This window comes from Molossus molossus, unplaced genomic scaffold (genome assembly GCF_014108415.1).
Source record: "Molossus molossus isolate mMolMol1 unplaced genomic scaffold, mMolMol1.p scaffold_m16_p_12, whole genome shotgun sequence".
NCBI classification, from domain to species: domain Eukaryota; kingdom Metazoa; phylum Chordata; class Mammalia; order Chiroptera; family Molossidae; genus Molossus; species Molossus molossus.
The window spans coordinates 75765402-75778073 of record NW_023425347.1 but is presented as its reverse complement, the minus strand read 5'-3'; positions in this window follow the sequence as shown (position 1 = coordinate 75778073).

The window sequence follows — 12672 nt, the reverse complement described above, 5'->3', positions numbered from 1 at the left end:
TCATCTTAGTGCTCTGCTCAAGTTCCCCTGCCCCACCCTCGAAAAACATTGAAATAGTTTAAAAAGAGAATTTGTTAAGTAAAACTATACAATGGAATATTATGAAGCAGGTTTTACAAAGGATACGGTAGCACTGGCTGGTTTGGCTCAGCAGTTAGAGCATGGGCCTGCGCACTGGAGAGTCCTGGATTCCGTTCCCTCTAAGGGCATGTACCTCTGTTACAGTTTGTCCCCAGCCCCGGTTGGGGTCGTGTGGGTGGCCACCACTGGATGTGTCTCTCTCACATGATGTTTCTCTCTGTCTCTTCCTCCCTCTCTCGCTCCTGCTCTCTCTGAAGATAAACTCAGAAATGTCCTCAGCCGAGGATAAGAAAAATAAAAAATAAAGGATATGGTATTTATATATAGTAACATGATATGTTTTCAATATATTGTAAAGGAAAAGCTCATTAAGCACACACCAGAGACCCTTTTATCAGATGCTGTTGGGACTGGTGGTTAATTCATTGAAAAAGTCTATTAAGGTTGTGCTCTCCCTCCCAGGAGCCACTCAGTGGTACCTTTCCCTGCCCCTCTTCTTCCTCCACAGAGATGCATCTCATAAACTCTAAGGGACCCCACAAGGCTTGCAACCAGGGAGCAATGGGCAGCAACAGCTCATCCTGTGCTAATCCTCTGAACCTGTCCCCAAGGCCCCCTTTTCTCTCACTTCTTAGTGAGCCAAAGTAGCCCAGCTTAGGCTCATTTCCCCCTCCTACTCTCCTGTTGCTTCTTCTAGCCTAGGCCCTTCCTTGTTTCACTGTCCCCAGCTTCAACATTCTCTAAAAATAAAAAATAAAAAAAATCCCTGGCTAGTTTGGGTCAATGGTTATAATGTGGGCCCCCCTGGACCACAGAGTCTCAGGTTTGATCCCCAGCCCCAGTTAGGGTCATCCAGAGGCAGCCAATCGATGTATCTCTCTCACATCAATGTTTCTCTCTCACTCTCCCTTCCTCCTTCCCACTCTATCCAAAAATCAGTGGAAAAATATCCTTGGATGAGGATTAAAAAAAAAATTTAAAAAGAAAAAGTCAATTAAAATGCAGTCTAAAAAAGCATTATACGCCCTGGCCGGTTTGGCTCAGCGGTTAGAGCGTTGGCCTGTGGTCCTAAGAGACCCAGGTTCGGCCCCCGCTAAGGGCATGTACCTCAGCTGCAGTTTTTCGCCCCCGGCCCTGGTTGAGTCATGTGGGTGGCAACCACTTGACGTGTCCCTTTCACGTAGATGCTTCTCTCTCTCTCTCTCTCTCCCTCCCACTGTATCTGAACAAAAAATGGAAAAAATGTCCTCTGGTGAGGATAAAAAAAAAGGCATGATACAAGATACAGTTTTGTTTTGTTTAAGAGAAATAACTTTATTGTATATTATAAGTATTTTATTTTAACCTAAAAATGTAAATTCCTTCACCAGTCTTTTGAGATAGCCTCAGGCTTTTTCTGCAATTAGAGGCCTCTGATTGAAGTGTTTTTTGGAGTGGTTTGTGCTTCTTGCCTTTAACAAATTATCTATGATTTCTTCAAATGTTTCTTTAAAGTGGAGCAATAACTGGAAGACACTTGTTAAGCAATCTGAATGCAAAATTCTTATAGACTTGTAGTTTTTCCAATCACAGATTTCTCACACGAACTTAATTTAGCAATTTTTTTTAGCAACTTGCCTTTAACAGGTCTTTCCAAATCATTCAACTTAGTTTTCATAGAAACATCTCTTTTTAAAAATACATATATTTTTATTGATTTTTTTTTAGATAGAGAGGATGGAAGAAGGGGAAAGAGATAGAAACATCAATGAGAGAGAAACATCAGTTGGCTACCTCCTGCATGCCCCATTACTGGGGATTGAACCCACAACCTGGGCATGTGCCCTGGCCAGGAATTGAACCAGCAACCTCTCGGTGCATGGGATGACGCTCAATCCACTGACCCACACTGTCCGGGCTGAAGAAACACCTCTTTTATCTTTACACGCATATTTCATAAGTTTTTAAACATTTAATTAAATTATAATAGCAAACATCACTGATATAAATAAATAGAACAAACCCTACTGATATTTGGTAGTCAAGCTCAACTGGCAGGAATAGAACTACCCAAAAGTTCTCAAAAGTTGCCTCCTAACCACATTTAGTTTACTGTGGCAATCAGTGAGTACATTTTAGAATTGTGAGAGTCGGTAAGTAGGAATTAAGAAAGTAACTATATTTTTTGTAAAAAGTATATATGTTGTGATGGTTGCACCACTCCATATTTACTAAAATTGCTAGATTGTACACATGAAATGGGTAAATTTTATGGTATGTGAAACCTACTTTAATAAAGCTATTCTTTAAACATTTATGAATTCACATATTTCTAGTGATGTTCACTGAAAGTCTAAAGCATTGACAAGAAAAAGAAAGAAAATAAATATCGAAAAAGATCAGGGCCCTGGCTGGTTGCTCAGTGGTTAGAGCGTCGGCCTGTGGACTAGAGTCCTGGGTTGAGTTTCTGCAAAGGGCACGTACCTCTGTTGCAGTTTGTCCCCGGCCCCGGTTGGGGTCGTGTGGGTGGCAACCACTAGGTGTGTCTCTCTCACATTGATGTTTCTCTCTCTCTCTCTCGCTCTTTCTCCCTCTCTCCCTCCTGCTCTATCTGAAGATAAATGCAAAAATGTCCTCCTGTGAGGATTAAAAAAAAGAATCAGGGACTGCCCGGCTGATGTGGCTGAGTGCTTGAGCATCAACCCCTACGCCAGGAAGTCACTGGTTTGATTCCTGATCAGGGCACATGCCTGGGTTGCAGGCCGATCCCCAGTTGGGGGGCATGCAGGAGGTGGCCAATTGATATTCTTGCTTATCAATGTTTCTGTCTCTCTCTCCCTTCCCCTTACTCTCTCTCTAAAATCAATAAAAGAAAAAAAAATTTTATTTTATTTTATTTATTTATTTTTTTAATCCTCACCCGAGGATATTTTTCCATTTTTTGTACAGATAGAGTGGGAGGGAGAGAGAGGAAGGGAGAGAGAGTGAGAAACATCGACGTGAAGGGACACATCGAGTGGCTGCCACCCGCACGACCAACCAGGGCCGGGGACAAACTGCAACCAAAGTACGTGCCCTTAGCGGGAACCGAACCCGGGTCTCTCCGGACCGCAGGCCGGCGCTCTAACCGCTGAGCCAAACTGGCCAGGGCAGAAAAAAAATTTTTTTAAGTTAAATTTCATCCACAGCAAACAAAAAAAGAAAAAAGGGTAATTACTCAGTATCTTAAATATCAACAAGTGGCAGGGAAAGGAAAAGAAAATTCTGTTCTGAGTATGTCAAGGCTTCCAGTCCTGCCTCCATTCCATCAAAACACATACTATTAGGTCCACAAAATCCTGGGAATTAACACATATATATGCATATATATTCCAAGAGAAAAGAAAATTAAGTGGTTTCCTTGCTTTGATCTTTTCTCTCTGGAAAATGGCTACTGGGAGAAGAGGGTGAAATGAGGAGTAAAGAATAGACTACCTTTTTTGGATAGCAGTTAAGACTCTAGGAAAGCATACTGAATTGGGGGAGGTTCCAAGACTGAGGCTCTTTCCCATAGGAATGGGATATACCAATTCCTAGTAGAGTGAACTCTAGGATAGATACTTCAAACGTCAGAAGTGATTGTAGAACTTTGGTATTCCCCCCCTTTTTTTCTTTTTATATAGGGTGGGAGGGAGGGGGAGAGAGAGAGAAAAACATCGATGTGAAAGAGACACATTGATTGGTTGCCTTGTGCAGGACCCTGACTGGGGCCGGGGTAGAATCTGCAACCCATGTGCATTCCCTTGACCAGGAATCAAACCCAGGACTATTTGGTCCGCGGGCTGATGTTCTAACCACTGAACAAAACTGGCCAGGGCAGAACTTTGGTGTTCTAATAACAAAGGCTGCACATCACCTCCCCTGAGTCCTGCCTCTTCCCCTCCTTCACACAAGCTTATAAATCATAGAAAAAGTGCATACAGCATAAAATAACAACCCCGAAATTGCAGTTCATTAGGAAAGCCAATCAGGTTCAGATAAAGTGGGAAGAAATTCAGGAAGCATGGAGAAAAACAGGAAAAAAAAATCATCCCAAGTGCTTTGAGCTCTAGAAAAATCTTAAAAGAAAATGAGCTAGTAGACTAAGAACTCAAAAATGAGGAATAAAACAACTGAAAGAATGAATAGGGAAATTGCACATCTGATAAAGCAAAGACCAAAACAATATCATTATAGAATTAATAAATACATCAAAACAACAAGGAACAGACTAGACATGGCTGGAAATGGAATTATTGATGTTGGGGAAAATGGCTTGAAATAATCGTTAGAGTCTGGCCAGTGACATGGGCTTGTGAAAGAATTTATAACTAAGAGAAAAGGGAAAGAGAGGAAATTTTATTTTACTTTCCTGAAGAAGGAAAGGGTCAATGTACTAATAGGTGGTACAAGGGAAAGGAAAAAAGAGTGGCTTGCACTTTTAAAGAACAAGCAGTTACTGTTGCTAAGCAACAAGGAAGGGCAGTAATAGAGGTAGTCAGATGCTGGGAGTTTGTCTTGAAAAGTTAGTTTGTTTTCCAGGAGACAGGCAGATGCACTGAGCACATGTATTATCAGCATTTTCCCATGTCTGTAAAACAAGCTTAGAACAAAAGTTATAAAGAGTTCAAAGGGGGGAGGCCTGCCTGAAGGGGAGTGTGGAATGCTAACCAGCCTGAAGCTGTTAAAATAGTAGGGAGTAGGGGGTGGAAGAGTGAGAGCAGCCTTCAGTGCCTTATCTGGTCCTGCATGTCTGTTTTAATAGAGGTGCTGTTTGAATTAGAGGGGCCAACAATCTCAAGGTTTAGTTACCAGATGCTTCTCATAAATTGGGGCAAGGCTATAACAAAGAAAAGATAGGCCTGTTTTTTATCCTTACAAGCATGATAAAGGCAAATGAAAAACACAAAGAGATTAAAACACTTAGGAAGAAGCTAATAGATATGGAAGACTGAGGTTACTGGTGTCCTGGAGTTAAGAACTCATGAAGTGGAACAGAAGTATTCAAAAATATAAAAACAGAAGTTCCCTCTAAAATGATTGTAGCTTGAAAGGTCAAAACAAGACATTTTGATACAAACCATTCAATCATAAGATGTATTTTAATTAATTTATTGAAATTCAAACATCCAGGCATAAAAAGAAAATTACCTACAAAAAGAAAATCAGGCTGTCCTCAAATATCTCAAGAGCAACATCCAAAGATAGAAGACAATGGAGCATTCTCTACAGAGTTCTGAAAGAACAAAAGTGTGATCCAAGAATAGTATATCCAGCCAAGATGTCATTAAAAAATAAGGGTACTACCAATATAAAACAACTCATAGAAAAGAGAAATACTTGAAAGTGAAATTCAGCCAATTAAGAAGACAGCTCAGCCCTGGCCAGTTTGGCTCAGCAGTTAGAGCGTTGGCCTGCAGTCTGGAGAGACCCGGGTTCAGTTCCCGTTAAGGGTGCATGCCTCGGTTGCAGTTTGTCCCTGACCCTGGTTGGTGTCGTGTGGGTGGTGACCACTCGATGTGTCCCTTTCACGTCAATGTTTCTCTCTCTCTCCCTCCCACTCTGTCTGAACAAAATATCAAAAAATGTCCTTGGGTGAGAATTTAAAATAAAAAAATTTAAAAAAAGAAGACAGCTCAGCCGGTGTGGCTCAGTTAGTTGAGCATCATCCCGTGTATCAGGAGGTCACTGGTTTGATTGTCAGTCAGGGCACATGCCCTGGTTTCAGGCTTGATCCCCAGGAGGGGGTGTGCAGGAGGCAGCGATCTATGTTTCTTTCTTATTGATGCTTCTATTTCTCCCTCTCCCGTCTGTCTCTGAAATCAATAAAACATATATATATATTCTTTTTTAAATCCTCACCCGAGGATATTTTTCCATCTATTTTCAGACAGAGTAGGAGGAGAGAGAGACAGAGAGAGAGAGAAACACATCAATGCGAGAGAGACACATCGATTGGTTGCCTCCTGCATGACCCTGACCAGGGCTGGGGACTGAACTGCAACCAAGGAATGTGCCCTTGACTGGAATCAAACCCGAGACTCTTTGGTCTGTGGGCCAATGCTCTAACTGCTGAGTCAAACCAGCCAGGGCAAAACAACATATTTATTTATTCATTATTATTTTTAAAAATTTGTCTTCCTTTATTGATCTTTCAGAGAGAGAGAAACATCAATGAGAGAACATTGATTGGCTGCCTCTGCATGCCCCCCACTGGGGATCGGGCCCACAACCTGGGAATATGTCCTGACCGGGAATCAAACTGGCAACCTCTTGGTGCATGGGTTGATGCTCAACCACTGAGCCACACCAGCTAGACCAAAAAACATATTTAAAAAAACAAAGAAAGAAATAGAACAGTGGATTGAGTGTTGTCCCATAGATTGAGAGGTCCCAGTTTGATTCCTGGTCAGGGCACACGCCTGGGTTGTGGGCTCCATCCCCAGGAGGGAGTGTGCAGGAGGCAGCTGATTGATGTATCTCTCTCACATCGATGTTTCTATCTCTCTCTCCCTCTCTCTCTAAAAAATCAATAAAAATATTTTACAAAAGAAACAAAATAGGACAAAATTAAGACTTTAAGTCTTGGTAAAAGGATATGTGATGATCAGTGAATCCATTTAAATACAGAATTAATACTGACCACTTGTGTGCATTGTTTGTTAGAGCATATGCATGTTATATAAATTAACAATGTAAAATAATATGACTAAGGGAAAAAAACATATTAAACCCACTGTCATCAACCTCAAAAAAAAAAAAAGACTAAAAAATACTGGGCCCTGTGGGGAGAGTTTATGGAAGATTGTGTGAGTATGCTGATATCCTGATCTTCCATAGAAGAGTCAATTGATTCTAATTTAAAATATGTTTTTTGAAAGAAAAAATATATAATGTCAAAATTGCTTTCTCTAACCTTAAATTGATATTTTGAGAAATAATATCTCACCTGGCTGGTGTGGCACAGTGGTTGAGCATTGACCCATGCACCAGAAGGTTGCCGGTTTGATTCCTGGTCAGGGCATATGCCCAGGTTGTGGGCCAAATCCCCAATGGGGGGCATGCAGGATGTGGCCAGATGATGTTCTCTCTTATCGATGTTTCTATTTCTCTCTCCCTCTCCCTTCCTCTGTCTCTAAAATCAATAAAGAAAAAAAAATACTATCTCTTGTAGTGAATAAACATTTACTTGATTCTCAGCTTTTCTTTTTTTTTTTTTATTCCATTAAATTCAAATGAGCTTGAATTTAAAGCTTTTTATTATTTCTTAATTTTGGGGGGGTTGTTAGGTAGTTTTAATTACTTGCCACAGGTAAAAGAGACAGGAGATTCTCACATCCAAAGCTCTGCCTTCCCAAAGGGAGGCTTAGCCATTGCTTATGTACACTATTTAATCAATTACACATTGATTTCTTCTTTGCAATTGACTACACTTCTCTGGTTGGGTTACAGTCAAGCTCATCCTGTTTACAGCTGCTTCTGAAAATACACATTTTTATTTTTAAATAACATGTATAACATGTATAGTATTATACCATTTGAAAAGTAGATATATCTATGTATATACCTATTATTCTATCATACTATCTGATCTGTATAAAGGCATGGAAGGATGTTTAGAATGATGTTAATCAAATGTTAATAATAGTTATTTAAAAAAAAATTTTTTTTTGTTTATTGATTTTAGAGAGAGAGGATGTGAGAAGGAGAGAGAGATAGAAACACTGATGAGAGAGAACATTGACTGGCCACTTCCTGCATGCCCCCCACTGGGGATTGGGCCTAAAACCTGGGCATATGTCCTGACGGGAAATCGAACTGGCGACCTCTTGGTACATGGGTCGACACTCAATCACTGAGCCACATGGGCTGGACAATAATGGTTACTTTTAGATGGTGGGGTTTAGGAATTTTAAAATGTTTTTTCTTTGTGCTATTTTTTTTTTTTTTTTGCATTGCTTAAGTTATTTATAATGTATTATTTTTATAAAAACAATAAACAGATTTTTCTTAAAACAAAAGGAAAAACAAACCTTCAACACTTCTCCTTAGTCTTCAGGATATGGTTGAAGCTTTTGTGTTCAAAATAAACACCCAGACTATTTTCCAAACATGACTTCCTTTAATCTCACATTAATAGGGCTTATCTGTAAGAGCTGTTCCCTGAAAATCCCTGATAAGGTTCCTTTTCAAGTCATTTTTACCATCTTGAATGGGCTCACCATCCTTATTTTACCTCGACAAATGCAGCCCATCTCACAAAATTCAACCTCTAGTTTACCTCTTCCATTGACCTCTTCAGGGCTCATCCTCCTCCCCAGCATTTTTTAATCAAATAGTTGAAAGTATCCATGTAGAGAAGTACGGAGTTGTTAACTTCCTGTGGATTTGGCCCTGGCCGGTTTGGCTCAGCGGTTAGAGCGTCGGCCTGCGGTCCGGAGAGACCCGGGTTCGGTTCCCGCTAAGGGCATGTACTTCGGTTGCAGTTTGTCCCCGGCCCTGGTTGGTCGTGCGGGTGGCAGCCACTCGATGTGTCCCTTCACATCGATGTTTCTGTCTCTCTCTCCCTTCCTCTCTCTCCCTCCCACTCTATCTGTACAAAAAATGGAAAAATATCCTCGGGTGAGGATAAAAAAAAAACAAAAACAAAACTTCCTGTGGATTTGGTTTTAAGAGGAACCATTTAATAAGAGACAAGTAAAGTTCTCTTGATTTAAGTCAATTCCAGGTTGTTATTTTAATAAGTAGGCTCTGGGGCTTTTTAATGTTATAATAGGAAGTGAGAACTTGTAAAGCCTGAATTTCAGTGTGACTTCAAAGAGTACTGAAAGTTAATGAGATACATACCCATTCCCTAAAAAGGCAAGGAACAATGGGAACTTATAGAAGTAGCTGAATACTCATAGGTTTCAGTTTTCTTTTTTGCACACAGGTAATGCTTTTTATAGATTAAAATTTCTGATAAAGTTGTTTGCTATCAAAAAACATGTTTAGCCCTGGCCTTTGTTCAGCGGTTAGAGCATCAGTCCTCAGACCGAAGGTTCTTGGGTACTATACCCAGTCAAGGACACATACCTGGGTTGCAGGTTTGATCCCTGACCCTGATGGGGGTCATGTGGGAGGCAACTAATCAATGTGTCTCTCTCACATCAGTGGTTTTTTTTTCTCTCTCTCTCTCTTCCTTCCTCCCTTCCACTCTATCTAAAAATCAATGGAAAAATATCCTCAGGTGAGGATTAACAACAACAAAAAATCCAACATGCTTATTAATAATCAAGATCTAGCTCTGGCCAGTTTGGCTCAGTGGTTAAAGCATCAGCCTGTACACCAGAGGATCTCAGGTTAAATTTCCAGTCAAGGGCACATACCTGGGTTGCAGGTTCAATCCCCTGCCCTGGTTGGGGCTCGTGTGGAAGGCAGCCAGTGGATGTGTCTTTCTCACAACCATGTTTCTCTCTCTCTCCTTCTCCCCCTCTCTCCCTTCCACTCTGTCTAAAAACTCATTGAAAAAATATCCTCAAGTGAGGATTAACCGAAATCATCATCATCATCATCATCATCATCATCATCATCATCATGATTTAGATACCTACTGGCTTTTTAATTAAATGAACAGAGATTTCACCAAGTGATCACATATAGTAAATACTCTTAGTCTGAGAAGAAATTTATTTCCATCATCTGGGCCATGAAAGAAGACCATGGTACCATTACCTGGTTGCAGCAATGGATAAAAGTAATACCAAGATTTTTTGGTTTGTTAACTATTAGGAGCTGCAAAATTATATTAAGAGTGAAAAAGTTAGCCCTGGCTGGTTTGGCTCAGCGGTTAGAGCGTCGACCTGCGGTCCGGAGAGAACCGGGTTCGGTTCCCGCTAAGGGCATGTGCCTCGGTTGCAGTTTGTCCCCGGCCCTGGTTGGTCGTGCGGGTGGCAGCCACTCGATGTGTCCCTTTCACATCGATGTTTCTCTCTCTCTCTCTTCCTCTCTCTCCCTCCCACTCTATCTGTGCAAAAAATGGAAAAAAATGTCCTCGGGTGAGGATAAAAAAAAAAAAAAAAAGAATGGAAAAAAAAAAAAGAGTGAAAAAGTTATATTAGATATGCTATCTATAGCCTTGTTGGTGTGGCTCAGTGGTTGAGCATCAACCCATGCACCAACAGGTCACCAATTTTATTCCCAGTCAGAGCACATGCCCAGGTTGTGGGCCAAATCCCCAGTGCGGGGCATGCAGGAGGCAGCCAATCCATGTTCTCTCTCATTGATGTTTCTACCTTTCTCTCCCTTCATCTCTCTCTAAAATCAATAAAGAAAAAAAAAGATATGCCATCTACATAAAAAACTTTTGAGAAAATGTTTTCATGTTCTTGCCCAGTGGAAAAGAATATGATTTTTTTGGTAACACTATGACAACTTTTAAAGCTTTTGAAATTTTTTACCATATACAATTACATACAATGTTTAAATTTTAAGAAGGGCATAAAAGAGAAGGTAGCCCAGCCAGTGTGGCTCACTTGTTGAGCATTCACCCATGCACTAAGAGGTTGCCAATTCAATTCCTGGTCAGGGTACATGCCTAGGTTATGGGCCTGATCCCCAGTGGGAGGCATGCAGGAGGCAGCCAACTAATGTTTTCTCTCATCGATATTTCTCTCTCTCCCTATCCCTTCCTCTCTCTCTAAAATCAATAAAGAAAAATAAATAAATAAAAAGAGAAGGTAAAGTCTCTCATCTTCCCCATTTCTTACCAAGTCTCACTTCCTAAAGGCAATTCTGTTAACAATTTATGCTGCTTAGCTTTCCTGATGTTTATCATAATTTCTTTTTTTGAGAGTACATGTATTATAGCTGGGGACAGTGAAACAAGAAAGATCCTAGGATAGAAGAAGCAATAGGAGAGAGACTAGGCAAGTGGCTCTGGCTCTCTAGAAACATTATAGGAAAGAAGTGAGCCTAGGCAGGGCTGCTGTCAGCTCCCTGGAAAGTCAGAGAAAAGAGCCCCTTGGAAAGTCAGAGAAAAGAGCCCCTTGGAAAGTCAGAGAAAAGAGCCCCTTGGAAAGTCAGAGAAAAGAGAGCCTTGGAAACAGGTTTAGGGGTCAGCTTGGGGCGAGCTGCCACTGCCCATTGCTCCCTTGGTTGCAAGTCTCATGGGGTCCCTTAGAGTTTAGGAGACGCGCACCTGTGGAGAAAGAAGAGGCGGAAGGGAAAGGTCAGGGAGGGAGAGCACACCTATCATAGTTTCTTCTATCAGTATCATTATTTATTGGTTTACCAATTAAAAAATTTTTTTTCTCTTTATTGCTTTTAGAGAGAGAGGAAGGGAGAGGGAGAGAGATAGAAACATCATTGGCTCTATTTCTCTTTAACAAGTCTGGGTTCAAATACTTCTTCCTCTTAACTTTGAAGATAGTTATCACTAAAGATGACAAGTCTCATTTCTTTATAGAGAACCATTTTGTTTGTTTGTTTTGCTTTTCCCCCCACCTTTGGATGCCGATTGCCCCCTCATATTCTTGTATAGAGAGGTAGCTTGAATTTCCTCTGAATGTGGTTTTTCCCAATAGGCCTATGTCTTAAACTTGGTCTGTGTGTGAACAGAAGGTGTATATCGTATTATCAGATAGGGTTCTTTGTAGGGTGCACGGGAAGTAGACAATCTTGTGAGTTCTATACCGACTTCCTCATGAGGAAGCTATTTATTATTGCTCTTTGGACAACAGCAGAAAGACAAGAGGTTTTGCAGTGGTCACCATGTATTTCCCCACAAATTGCCCACCGTGGTCTGCATGTGGCAGCAATCATTGAAATTCCTAACACTTCTCACTCTGAAAACTAGTGGCAGGTCTGAGAGCAAAGGATGATTTTCCCTGACGTTCAATCCTCCAGCTCTTCTACTAATGGTTTGGTAAAACTGAAATAAATTCCTTCCTGCTTGAAATATCTAGAGTAGTTTTCTTTTCCCTGATTGATTCCCTACTGACACAACGACAGAGACAAGGAGACCTGGGAAGATAAACATGCTTTGAGACAAAATTGGTTAAAGAAGGTCCTACATGGTGAAGGAAGGAGGTGGCAGCTCTGAGAAGAGAGAGAAAGGGTTGAAATACCAAGGCTTAGAGCAAAGAAAGTCCAAGAGCCCTTCAAGGAGAAGGTGCCTGGAGGTTACTTTTAGACTCTGAGAACACAATCATCTTCGTTTGCCACTGTATTCCTAGTGCATAGCACATGCTTGATATAGAATTGGTGTATGATAAACATGTTTAATAACTGCATAACCCAGTAGGAAACTATGCCTTTCTTTGTACTTCCATTAGGATGCTTTTGGTTGCAAGTAATAGAAAATTCAACTCAAACTAGCATAAGTAATAAAGGGAATTTATTATTGCCCATAATTGAAATTTTTTTCAGGACTATGCAGAAACTTGATATTAGAACTTTAGGCAAAACTTAACAGTCCTAAAAAAGATATGATTGGATTGCATTAGAATACATGGATCTATCATTGTATAGGTGGGACTGGGCACAGGAACTACTTTTACTGAGAGTCACTGGATAGATGTAGACTCCATCATGGATAAGACACATTCAGATGAC